Below are 10,498 nucleotides of genomic sequence, written 5' to 3'. Positions count from 1 at the left end.
CATTTTTCCTCAGTTAAAATCTCTAAAGAATATTTTATAGTGCTATTTGCACTATAATCTTTTTTACCACTCCTCCTCACGCCTTACCTCATCTATATTATATCAGCAGACACACATCTGTAGGTTACAATATTCTCTGAACACCTTAGTATTAGATACTTTTTAGTAAGCAATTATTTCTTCATAGTTTAAAAATATACAAATAAATCTTAAAACTCCTTGTTAACTCTGCATTAATTATTTTTCTTTCATTTACTCAGATATCTAAGAATAACACACGGGATAAACAGATTCAAATGCATGCAAATATATATGTGCATATTTACACAAATACAGCTGAGGTTGTCTAGAAGTGATCCAGCAGAATGGATAGGAAAAAAAACAGAGCTGTCAGTAATAGTTCCCAATGGCACAGGAAAAACAGATGAACCAGTGCCATCTTCTCCAAACCGTGGGCATCATTTCCGGTTATATGACCCTGAAAACTGTCCTGCTTTTTCAGTGCCAGGACACCCACTGCACTGGTATCAATATCAAGCTGGCTTCTTAATGCCTCACTTTTCTGACCCATCTCACCTTATCTCACAGAGCTCATTGCTGAAGAGAGGGAGGGCAGTCGTGGGGTGCCGAGCCCAGAGAAAGGAAGCAGCAGCCCTGGGGTGCCACTGGCCCTACTTACCTTCACAGCCCAGCAGAGGCAGTCCCAAGGTGGTTGCACAGAGGCTGCTGACCAGCTTCGAAACATGTTTTCTTCTATCAACGTCCTCTACTCTTCTACAAACAAAGGGGAAGAAGAATACATAAATTTATTTGGGATTTTATGTTATTTAGGGAATTATTTTCTTTTGCAACAAAAAATAAAGATTTTTTTTTAATGTTTTGTTTTTTCTTTACCAAGTCTCTCAATATGTTCATTCTTTTGGTAACTTCCCCATAGTTAGAGGGACAAAAGACTGCTTCAGCTAAGAGACACAACAGGAATCATAAAGGCTTGATCATGGTTTAAATGATGTCTGATAGCATAGGAAACATAGGGTTCAGAAATTTCTTGCGTACTTAGTGGGATACACCACTACTCTCACTCCTCTGTGTAAATCCGACACACATCTGGCACAGGCTTACTTTGCTGGCACCCTTCACAACATGAACAGCTTTCTTTCTTCATTTTGTATCTCCTTTTTTTCTGCTGCTTTTTGGGTCGGTCATCTAGGGGATCCCTTATTTACCACTCTTGTAATGCTTCTAAAGTCTTTCTGAAATCAGCCATTCTGCAGTCATAATGATTCATATACAGTCTTTTTTTGTACTTCTAAATTGATTACCTGTGCAACTAATGAAAATCATTACCTCTAGTAACTTTATTGCTCCGTGGAGTATGCCATATAGTACAGCTCATCTCAGATTTCCCCAGTATTCCCCATTAGAAGTCACCATTTACTTCTCTCACCCATACTGGCTTCCTCACTAGAAGCAGAGCCAAAACAAATGAGGAAATCTCCTCATAGGGTTGTTTTGCATCTCCTGAGACTCACATACCAATAATCAAAATAAAGGAAGCGCCAAACCAGTTGCTGCTTAATACTTTGCAAATGAGAAAAAAAAAGGCACAATTAAAGGAGGAGAAACATTTGCATCTCCTCACCATTCCCCCAGTTACCTTCTGCCAGATCTCAGCATATTTGTCGCTAGCAGAAAAGCAGCAGCATTCATTGTGTGAACATGAAGACACTGAGTCAGCAAAATGTAGTGCAAAACCTCTTTCTTCTCCATTTGTTTAGACTCAAACAAAAGGGAAGAAGACGTGCCCTGTCCAAAGGTGCTTGCTTGTCCCACATCATACCAGCAACAGAACTGTTAGCAGTAAACAAACAACACTCAGTATTAAACAAAGCTATCAACGTGCAAAAAAGAAGCACTGTTTTCACAATACTTGGGCAAGCTATGAGGCAGAGGCATGAGGCAATGATATGCAGCTCTCCTTTCCCAACAACAGACGCTCCTCTTTCTGCCCTTCACTAGCCAAGCCCGTGCAAACGCAGCTGCTGGGTCTCATCACCCAGAGGAAGGTCGTGGTGCAGCCGGTCCTTTCAGATGAAGGAAGATCACCACGTCTGCATGTTCTTGACAAAAGTCGTATGCACCTACAGGACACTGAAGGACTGTCCCTAAGGAGTCTGTCCACAGTACCAGCCAGGACTGACAAACAGGTCTTAGCATTGCCTGATGTGTTTGACCAACACGACTACTCGTTCCAGCCTTGGCACAGCACAGCCACTGCAGCCACATGGTCAAAATTCTTCTGATTCAGACTCTGGGGGCAAGGAGGCAATGCTGCTCCTTGGAGGGTCATCACCAGCAGAAACATCTAATCTTCTTTGCTGAGATAACCGTAGCTTTACAGGACATCATTTCACATTGCAAAATGACTTCAGGGATGGTAGATGGCCTGGGCACATGGTGAACTCTGCAACTCATTCTTGCCTTCGGAAAGAGCAGAGCCATTTCAGCACTCAAAAAAGTAAGGGACATTTGAGAAAAAGGATGCCACATGACTGTCCGCAGAAATGGGAAAAGCTGTAAACCCATTCCTTAAATTTATTTTCCAAAGAAGCCAACAGCTTTGCTCTGCCCTCTACACACCTTCTGACAGGCAAACTGAATTGCAACGAGAGGCTGCTTTTAATCATACAATTCCAGAGCTTTGCTGCCCCATGAGAAACAACAAGTGGTTTCCAAACCAACAAAAGAAAATTGGGTTAGGAGTGACCTTTTTCCCCACTCCTACCACAAGTTTCTACAAGTGAGAAACTAAATAAAGCATTATGGAAATGAAATGAAATAATGAATTGTAAAAGTTATAAATAAAATGTTCAAGTTGAAGTGAAAAATTGAAAACAAACTGTTACAGTCAGAAAGTGCAATAGGCCACAGATTTTTTTCAAAATCCTCCAAAAACGTATTGCCAAAGAGCTACCTGGGAAAAAGGGGGACGATGAAAAGCAGTCCAGCCAGTTTATACTCTGAATTAACAGAGGCACTTTAAAAATTGTTAAGTTCAATAAGACTTCCTTGTGAGCTCCAAAGCACTCAAGAGTCATCATCAAGGTTACATCAGAGAAGTCGTTTAGGATCACATGGAAGATTGATATTTATGGTGAATCCTATTTTGATGAAAACATCGTCCCATATTCTCTAGTTCTTTTTACAGTCCCATAGCACATGTCCTAGCAGTCCTTGGGGCATATTAGAGCGCTAGCATTTGCCACGATTACAATGGCAGCTCATAGCTCTCTGTTTAGACTGCAAATACAATTTTGTTGATGCTACATGATCTGAATTTTAAAACTACAGCTTTCAGGGCACTGGCACTTACATGTTAAGTCAGACAGTTGTGTGCTCCCATCTGCACCACAGAAGACTCTCTCTTTGTTGGGAAGGTAACTGTTTTATCCGACAAATATTTTTAGAACATAGCAGCTGAGCTACCATTTATTACCACTTGCAAAGAGGGATTTAACCTTAGGGCCTCATCAAGTTTTCTTGCAGGTACTGTTTCCACACAGCCTGCTTCAGCTGTGAGCAGTGTTATAGAAGTGACTTTTCTAGGGGAAATTTATATTCCATGTTTCCAAAATCATAGAAATGCTGTCAGAAAATACATTTGATTATGTAATCATAAACATCATTTAATTTTAAACATGATTTGTTTATCACTTACAAATATAAGTGAGAATTTCCAGAGGCAAAAAACCAGCTATTAAAGTCAAATATAGTACTGTTGGAGTGAGAGAAGTGGGAATGAGGAATACACCAATATACCAGTCTTGATTTCGAGTGTTGGCTTCATTGTTTTTTTGTTTGTTTGTTTGTTTGTGGTTTTTTTTGTGTTTTTTTTTTTTCACTGCAGTATCAATGACCTTGACTACAGGGAAGAGCAGTACTGAGGTAAGAATTACCACATGCACAACAATCTCAGGTTAGACCTACCGTGAGACACAAGTTGCTTAAAAGAAGAATTTGACATTTAATCTCTCTTCCTCAATTTCCTCAGCTATAAAAGGGGCATAATAAATACCTGATTTTTTAATTACCTCCTGGGTGTTTTCAGTGGTAATATGTTAATGTTAAAAATGTTAAATATATATATATATATATAATTTACATGCCAGGAGTCTTAGCAATGAAAAAGTGTCTAATGCCTACTCTCACACTTCTGACCCTACTCTCATTCTTTCAATCCTTCCAGACATTTGGAAAACATTTCCAACATTTTGGAAAAATTTATATTCCCAGGTGGACATTATAAACATTTTATTATGTACTTCCCTGGAGTTATACTGGTCTCTGTCATGGAACAATCAGTAAATAAGCACCCATTTTTACAAGAGTGCTGCAGGCTTCTGTGTATTAAAAAAATCATTCAGCCTGTCTGTTGCAGAGACGGTACAAGTCCTGCTTTGGACTGGGACAGTTACTTGCAGTGGGCATTGATTGCCCAGTGAAAATGATTTCTTCTTCTGGAGTCTTACTGTTTGTATGGTATTTTCTGAAATCGTATATAACTTTTTCAGATGTGAATTGCCTATCTCCTGCTCTTCCTAGGCCAAACTTGTAGTTCTTGGGCAAAACTCCCACTGGAATATATTGCATTTCCTATGTATATCAGTTGGTTCATATTGACTCCTGTGCTGGGAGTTAACAGTGCAGTGACTCTGGTGACCCAAAACCTAACTCAAATTTCCCACTCTTGCTTACTGAGCAATCTGATCTAATCTGGCTATCACAGACAGTTGAGCTCTTCAATTTCAGCACTTCCTGAATTCATCTTAGCCACAATTATATTTTGAACCGTCTCTTTTCTGTTTTTTTGGCATCTACAGTTACAACCTGAGTTGGTAGGAACAATCAAGCCAGTGAAAAGAATAAAACTATGACTCAAACACTAGCCCCCAGTTGTTGTGTTTTGTTTTGTTTTGTTTTGGTGGTGGTGGTGGTTGTTTTGTGTGTGTTTTTTTAATAGAAAAATCAGAGCTTCAGGCAGAGATAGTCAGCTAGGTCATTATTAAATAATATTAACTAAACCCTCTGTCTCTTGTCCATCTACCATTTGTTCCTCGGGTTTGAGAGACAGAGAAAGGGGCATCACTTTTACTTTGCTCATAGATATTCTTTGCTAACTGAACAGAAGTAGAAGCTTGGGAGTCCCTTTTCACTCCTGATAAATTCACAAGGAAGTACAGCAGCTGACTGACTAGCTCAACAAGCGTGTTTTCCAGAGATAAAATTAAATGGTGTTGAAAAATTATATCTGTACGAATTACAAGGTGTTCCAGACTGTTGAGTACTTGAGTTTGATCCAAAGCCTGTGGCAGGCATTGTAAAGGCTCTCCTTGACTGCCATGACCTTTACATTGGACTCCTCCTGATGAGTACAAACAAGGATTTAGGAACTCAGGTTTAAACATCCCTGCTTTTCAAAATCTTGGACTATATCTTGCCCTTAAGTCATTTTGCTTTGCTTACAGAGCTGGTGTGAAAACCTTATGGCACATCCACACTACACAATGCAGAAATCCCTGCACCAGCTGGTGTGAGTACCCAGCATAGCACCATGCTGAGCCATTAGCTCGGGTCCAGGGAATAGTACAGATATATTAGCATGGCATTATGCCCAAGCTAATGAGCTCAGGCTAGCTCTGCTTTATACTGCCTTCATCCAGAGCTAGCTCCTTTGCATTTCTCTATAGCCCCACACTGCAAAGAGTAAACTTGTCTCTGCACCGCTGAGCCTTATCTGTTCCATGTATCACAACCCTGCTCCTGTGGACCCAGTGCTGCTGGAATGACGTTTCTTTGTCTGAATTCTAAACACTTCCATATGCAATAATGTCTGTTCCTAAACTGAACCTTATTTATCTGTCCACACATCTCAATCTACAAACAGAGCACCTGCATTTCAGAACATTTCCTATTCTGTCTTCAGTATTTCACATGCTTATATTGTGTGTGAAATAGAGTTTTGAATGAACCCCAGTAATTACCAGTTAGCTCGTGTGTCCTTAGTCTTGTGGGGAGGGAAGAATTCTTCATTTTAGTCCTATCACCCAGGCCAAAACTCGTTTTCTTAAAGCAACACTTATGTATTCTCCTTCTGTTGACAGAAGATCATCTCTTGAATAGCAGGGAGTTTATCACTGAAATAGAAAAATTTCATTGGCAAGACAGGCTGACTGACAGCCATTGCAATTAACAGGAAGATTTCAATTGTTATGCATTTTTGTGTCATTGGCAACAGTGATAATTAGCGGGACATGCACGCATATGAACATAACTGTATTTGTTACTTAGCAGTTCTACTGTGTCATCACTGTTAAGAGATTTCTTTCTTCCTGCTTACCTATTCCAAGCGACCAAACATAAGTCTTTGATCTGCCTGAAAGGATAAATATCCTACCTAGGGTCTGAGCACATGAATAGCTAAGCAAAGCTCCTGACACAGCAGAAAGCATTTGCACACACTCAAGACAAAGTTTAAATGCTGAAATGGAGCAACCAGAATATAAAACACTGAATGGAGCAAACTTGTAATTACCAACAGGAGCAACATCCTTTCCTCATCAATCCTCAGGCATGCTTAGATTAAGCCATAAAGGGTTAGACGGTTCTTGAGGGATAGTGTTTCAGGGTTTTTTGTTTAATGCTTTGGAGCTAAATTACACTTGCCTTTCCCAGGGGTGCACAAGACAAAGAAGAGGCCAGATGGAGCCCTCCTCCCCTCCCTGCCACACCTGGGCAGGGGCCAGCCTCAGCACGGTGCCCAGGGGACGCTGGCAGCCCGGCGGCAGCCCCGTGAGTGCTCTCCGCCAGGCTCTCACCAACCCACGGGCAGCAGCAGAAGCAAACAGTCCCTCTATCGTGTGGCCAGGCGGCAGGGCATCTTTACGCTCGCAGTCCAGAGACGCAATTCATCCCCTTTGAAGCACCGATGCCTTTCCTTTCTGCAGGCAGCCACTGCCGGGCTAGGTCGCCGCAGCCAGGCCTGCCTCCAAGCACGCACTCTGCCATAGCAGGGCCCCAGGGAGCCTGCCAAGGGAGGACGCTGTGCCCACACTCCCAAAGCAGCAATGGCTGCTGCCTTCGTGCTGCCCTGGGAAGGAGCTGCAGGTTCCCAGCAGGATACTTCAGAAGGTGCAGCCAGCAGCTGGAAGGACTTCAGAGGCAATGCCCTGTGAGTGAGGGACAGCACTTGCAAGAGAAGCACATGAGACAAGCTTCCAGGGCCACAAAACATCTCCCTGGAGCCCTAATAAACAAGGTAACTTAAGCCAAGAGGGCTTTATTCTAGTCCACGACACAGTTGCACAAGCAGCCGCACACTGCAGGGCTGACAGAGAAACGGGGACTTGAAGCACAGCGCTGGCGGTGCAACACCCCACCGCACTGCTGAGGGCGAGCCATAACGCTGCTCTGGTCGTTGGCATGGGGCACACGGGAGGGGGGACGTGTTCAAGGGAGGGAAACACTATGGGATTTGAGGCAGGAGTATCTGAGGCAGAATTTGTCCTGTTTTGAGAGGAAAGAACACACGTGGCCAGCTTCCAAGCAGCAAAGCAGAAAATGGTGCCTTATCTATCCCACCGGTGTAGCGGGTTTTCCTTAGCAATGTCTCTATGATGAGACTGTACTCAGTCCTGAAACAAAAATCACGCATGTGAAGAGATCCAGAGGGCAGCCTCCAGACAGGCCACGCAGGGGTGGCACATGGCAGTGGGACACGCACACGAGCAGCAGAGGAAGGCAAGGCGACAACCCAGGTAATGGGACCAGATCGTCCTAGCGAGGAGATCACCCTGAAGCACAGCAACAAGGCCTTTGGCAGGAGTGCCCAAAACACCATGCTGCCCGGCGGGTGCAGGAGCAGCCGTTACAGCCACATCCCACGCCAGCACCAGGAGGTGCATGTGCTGCCCACACAGAGCCAGCCAGCCCCACGGTGAGCTGCAGAGCTCTGGGAACGCACGAGATGCTTCTGGATGGCCAGGAGCAGCGTGGGGTACATACAAATGTGGTCAGCACTCAGCGTGAGAAAGGTTTCTTGCACCAAGCAGCTGCAACCTGACTGTGCAGTAAGAAGAAATGAAAATATGGAGAAAAACAAAGCGCAACCTAGAAAGGACATTTCATATCGCTGGTTCTACTTCCTCACTTTGTTTGATTTTCATGGCACGTAATGGGGAGTGCTCGGAGCCAAAAGGAGAACCTCAAAGCCAGTGCTGGCCATAAGAGAGTGAAGACGCCCTGTCACTCTGTCCTCCCTGTGTCCTCAGTGAAGTGCTGAGGCCAAGTGACTTGGTTCATCTCGCCTGTTGCTGAGGAGGTTAAAGCCACTCTCCAGGTTCTTTTCTTTCTCAGGGGAGTACTCCAGGAGCAGAGAAGTGTACTTTCCAACTAAAATAGAGCAACGCTAACAGTTACCTTTCCCCGTGTGAAGCAATGCTGTAACAGCCACTGCAGCTTCCACCAGCAAGCACCAGTGCCTCAAGTCACATTTGTAAAGTTCCCAGTGGCTCCTCCTGAGCTGCAGCAGTGGTGGAGCCTGGAGGGCAGCCACCCCAGGGCTTGGATGAGGATCCTGCTCTGCTTTGTCTGACTTCTTGCTTCTCTAGAGATGACGAGGAGGCTCCACAGGCTCTTTCAAGGACGGTTAAACCAAATGGACAAAACACATCACAGGAGAACCTGGGAAGGAGCCATAAATCTTCAGCTTGACACAAGCTGGCAAGAATTACCATGAATGGATGGCAAATTGCTCGGTGGGCTTCATTTGTGCTCAAAGGTTTTCTTCACACTGCCACAGCATGAATTTCACATATTTGGAGCTCATTACAGGTTTCACATGGGCCTACTTAACCCCCCTTTTCCTTTCTCTCTCCTAACACCTACTCACCTTTACCAAAAATTTAGCATCTGTGCAGTCTGAATATTCTGCAGCAGACATTAAGGACGGGAGCCAAATACGTGGCATGGCATCTCTCAGGTGCATTACTGACACAGTGACAAGCTCGCTGGTTACACCGGCACACCTCGCTCCAAAGCAAGGCTTCAGGCCTGCTGAAGGGGAGCAAATCCCCCTGACGCCCGCCAGAGCCTCTGGTGCTCTGCACCTCAATCTGGCTCTGTGCACACAGAGAGGGGGCTGACAGCCAGCCTGCCCACGAGCACTTGTGAAGGCTTCCCCTGGCCACTGGCAAGGAGCTGCTGATGTGCGTTCAGCAGAGGAGAAACCGGTCTCGGAAACACAGCTTGTTGTGGGACAGACCCCTGCCCACCTTACCAAATCACAAGCCACCTTCATGCACACAAACTGAGAGCAGATTTGACTGTTAAGATGCATGTAGGAAAGGACAACAGTATACAAAGAGGATAAAATTCTGCCCACTCAGCATTCACTAAGAAGGGTTTTATCCTTTGCTATGACTGTTAGAATTCAAAATAAATCTGTGTTCTTGCTGCCGGCAGCATCATCACCCCTATTTCCTGCCCCTCTTCCCAAAGACCCTTAATAGCAAAGGTATTTCACAGGCAAACATTTCTTTTTTGAAAGGCAGAGCTCATCTTATTTTAGAACCCAACATCTATGCCAAGACTTCACACTGTGCTGAATGCATTACAACATCTACCAAAAGTGCAAAATACATTTTAAAAATGGTCAGGCAATACACTGAATAGTTGTGGTTTCTGAACACTTGCCAGTTTTAGTTAGAGGTTGTTGTTGTTTTGTTTTTTTTTTTTTCCCTGTGTAACTTATGGGCACATTGAAAAAGATGTGTAAAGTGTTCTTGCAATCTACTATATCAAAGCAAGTAGATTTGCAAATGCATTTGTTCACTGAAGCACACCACATTCAGAACTCTGCCTATAGTTCCCTCACCCATAATGTGTTGTTTTCCCTTTTCAACATGAAATACCACACAAAGCGGTTGTCTTTGACAGTTTTCCAAACACCAGTCAAAGTCTAGAATACAAAAATCTGGTTATTTGAGGGAACAGGATGCTGTGACAAGCAGAGTAAAAGATACAAATTTTTATTAATTTTAAAAACAGAAGATTGGGAAAAAAAAAAAAAGGTAGGAATGATAAAGAGCAAAATCTAGCTTGGGATGAGTCAGAATAACACAAGTGGTTTGGTTGCTGAAATTACCTGCAAATACTGGTTTGCAGACAGTACAGCAAATACAAACCAGACAGAGGAATCAGGAATCAGATCCAGTTCTCATAAGAAATCATGATGTGAACCTTTCCTGAATTCCAGTGTAATCTTGATTTGAGTTTGAAAATAGGTTTGCACGATTTTTTCCCATTACTTATTCATTATGGGTGCTTCTGGTGAAAAAGAGCAGTAAGAAAAGCCAGGAAAGCAGCAGGCAGCCTTTGTAAAAGAGACTGAAACAGGATTAGGGCTCTCCCTAAGGAGAAGAAAATAGCTGCAGATGAGTCG

Source organism: Cygnus olor, chromosome 9, assembly GCF_009769625.2.
Source record: "Cygnus olor isolate bCygOlo1 chromosome 9, bCygOlo1.pri.v2, whole genome shotgun sequence".
Taxonomy (NCBI): domain Eukaryota; kingdom Metazoa; phylum Chordata; class Aves; order Anseriformes; family Anatidae; genus Cygnus; species Cygnus olor.
This window is presented reverse-complemented; position numbering follows the sequence as displayed.